Here is a 3,426-nt window from a genome sequence, read left to right as displayed (position 1 = left end):
AAGCAAGCAAGAAACTTGTTTGGTTTTGAATTATGCTTCTAGAAAAATTGTACATCTTTGACAAATTTGTTAGTGAATGACACAGAACCAACTGGAAATCAAATTTCTTCTTTTTATGTATTTCATTACTGTTTTAAATAGTGTTTTTCAGAGGTTTTAATAATTTGCATTTAGAAAGAATGCTCAGAATAAAATTGCTGTCCTTCTCAGATCAGTATTTTCCATTAGCAGTGTTCCTTTCCCTCTGCTCTGTACAGAGACATTTCTGACTGACATAAAACAGATGAACTCAGCAGGCTGCTCCTACATCCTTGGGAGCAAACAAAAACAGAAGGCCAAAACAGAGAGGGGGAAAAAAAAAGTCTCAAAATAAAATGAAGCTTTTGGCAAGAAATTCTGTAATGTGTCTAGAGAAGAGCACTCAAGATTACCAGTCAAACATTGCTACTCCTGCAAATCTAGCATTAACCTTTGTCATTTTGTTGATTTTTTTATATTTTTTTTTTTCAAATTCTGTGAACAAAGCATTGAGATCTTAATGAGGGCCACTGTCCTCTTGAAGGTGATTTCACAGACCATTACAGCTTTGGTGTTAATTAGACAGAAGTAACAGATGAAGACTAAAAGACAGTTGCTGCTTTCAAAAATGCAATATTTTCTCTGTGTACTTTTTTTTTTTCCAGTAGTAAATTTTCACTTGCTGCTGCCACAACAGATGTATTCTCTTCAGTTTTCATTTTATTATCTTCTAGAGTTCTTCCAGTCATGTTCTAAACTCATTTTGATAACAACTGAATTACACCTTAGAAAAATCAGTTAAACTGCAACATTTAATAATGTGGGTTCTGTTTTGTTTTGTCTTGTTTTGTTCTTCATGTATTCTTCACTACCCTTTTCCTTGATTATTTGGTCAAAGCGGTGTTTGAAACTCGAGGACAATTCTGGGCTGGGCAAAAGATATAATTTGCAGGAATGGTTGTAGATGACTTTGCCATTACTTTGAAAAAAAAGATGCTCATGAAAACACAACACAATTTGGGAGTCAATGTGTTAACAGGTTCCAGATGTTTGCAGTGTCTAAGGAGGGATGTGCAGCTGTGCATATCCCTGGTTCCCAGCTCCTACTGATGTTATTCTGCCTTTACATCAATCTGTCCTTATTTTCTCTGCTAGCTGAGAGAGACAAATCAGCACAAATAGCAGAACAACTGGTATCATACGAAACATTAATAAACATACAAGGTTTTAAAGGAAGCCTTAGTTTCAACATGTGTAGCAGTTGTGAAGATTCTAGTGAACTCATATCTTCACAGGAATGCCACTGATTTCCTGTTCTAGGTGCTCTGGACACAGGCATTTAGAAAGGCTTTTAGTTCAAGTTGTTAAGGAATTTTGCTCTAGCATGCTACCACCCAGTAAACAGGAGTATTATTCAGAATGAATGACAAAGGAATCTTGCAACGCTTCAATTCATAATGGCAGTCCTGGACAGTAGTGACATTTCACTGTATTGAAAAAACACAGTGCCTGTATTAAAGTTTCTAGGCATGGTCTCTGAATTGAAGATTATGGGCTAGTTACTTATTAGTGATTGTTACAGCGAATATCCCATCCTGCAGCATTTCTGCAAGGGGCTCTTCATACAGGAAGAGTAGTCGATGCTCACACAGTTTGGATGGATTAAAGCCTCCCAAGCTTAAGCAGGAATGAATTAGTTGTCTGCCATATACAATGTAGTTAGCATGTAATGAATATGTAGTGAACAGCATAAGGAAAATCTCAGCACAATTATCTTCCTATTAAAGGTATTATCACTGTATAAATAACTTAACAGGGTGAATGGTGGCCTTTTAAAATAGGGAACATATAAGGTGGTTGTTTCTTGCCTGTGTTGGATTGTCTCTGTTATTCCTTTCTACAGATAATCATGATCCCTTGCTGTTGTGAAGACAAGTGCCCTGTGCAGTGTCAGGCATCCCACAACTTCCCTTTCACTTCAGGCAGTCAAATATCTTTTTAAGAAAAACTGCTTTCTGACATTACTGGTAGTATTTTTTTTTTATCAGGCTGCTAAGGTTTCTCACTCTTTTTGCCTGATTCACCCTTTATGTCCTGCTAAGATAGACATATCTTCAGCATACCTTCAGTGCAATCTTTATCACCTTCATTCTCTGGTTCATCTTCATGCACTCTTACACGTGCTTTTTTCTTTGCTTTTTTTCCTTGGCAACACCAGAGCCCAACACTAACAATGAAGCAAAAAGACAGCCAGGATCCACCATGTATTAACACATTCACTTTTTTATAAATTTAATTTCTGTCTGATGTTCAGAGTCAGAAAACATCCTTTCTAGAGGGTGAAACCATCCTCTATGTAAACCTCTGCTTGAAACACTCATGCAAAGAATGTCTTCAGCAACGCCAGTAAAATTGCTGTTATTTGTTACTTGCATTTTGTTTGGTTTCATTTTCATTTGTAATGATGAGCATTCTGTTTACTCCCTACAGTTGGTACAGCATGGCAGAAATACTCACACAAAAGGCAGAGGCGGGCTTTTTAAATTTTTCATAGAATCAAGACACAGTTGAAAGTGAGAAAGGATGTCTGGAGCACATTTGGTCCAACCCCATGGGTCAAGGTCAAGCAGGTCCACCCGGAGCAGGCTGCCCAGGAGCACATCCAGGTGGCTTTAGAAAAGAATTGCTGCTTGTCAGAAGTGGGATTCGAACCCACGCCTCCAGGGGAGACTGCGACCTGAACGCAGCGCCTTAGACCGCTCGGCCATCCTGACAACAGGCATATTTGTTTTTTTTTTATTTCTCCAAATCATTAATTATTTGGTCTTCTGGACAATGGTCCTTTCTCTGAATTAATGTCTTAAATATATTGTGCTACCCAAATTTATCAGCTTTCAGGAAATGAGAGAGGTGGGGTTTTTTGTTTATTTGTTTTCTCTCTCTCTCTTTTTTTTTTTTTTAATTTCAACTTGTAGAAAAATGTATAACGGCATACAAAAATAATGAATAAACATATCAAGTTTAAAAGAAACCTCAGTTTTAATTAAAGTGTCAGAAGCAGAGATACTCATGAGCTGTTCTGCTCACGGCTACAGAGGAATGTCACCATTTTTCCATTTTGCATACCACGGATACAGGTGTTTATAAAGGTGTATAGACTATATTAGCAAGCATGAAATGACAGCTCCACATACATAATCCTGAGTTTTGAAAACTTTGTGACATGATCCCCTCACTGTGTAAGAAGTCTGGTATTCCACTGAGAGTACCAGCTGGATCACAGACCATTGATCCCTGTCATCTTGGAGGCATAGAGTGGTCCCATGCCATGGAGACCTAAATAGATGGCATATAGTGTGCAATGCTTTTTTCATCTGACTTTTAATAGGAAAACCATTCACTTAATGT

General features: G+C 37.7%; 1 non-coding gene across 1 annotated transcript; it reads right to left on the bottom strand.

Annotated features, from left to right (window-relative positions):
- Positions 1 to 2,709: 2,709 nt before the first annotated feature.
- Positions 2,710 to 2,792, bottom strand: TRNAL-CAG. The gene has a single exon. It is a non-coding gene; the product is annotated as a tRNA-Leu (tRNA).
- Between the last annotated feature and the right edge of the window lie 634 nt (positions 2,793 to 3,426).

This window comes from Cygnus olor, chromosome Z (genome assembly GCF_009769625.2).
Source record: "Cygnus olor isolate bCygOlo1 chromosome Z, bCygOlo1.pri.v2, whole genome shotgun sequence".
In the NCBI taxonomy this organism is placed as follows: domain Eukaryota; kingdom Metazoa; phylum Chordata; class Aves; order Anseriformes; family Anatidae; genus Cygnus; species Cygnus olor.
Note: the sequence above shows the minus strand (reverse complement) of the source record. Positions and strands in the feature narration are given on the sequence as shown.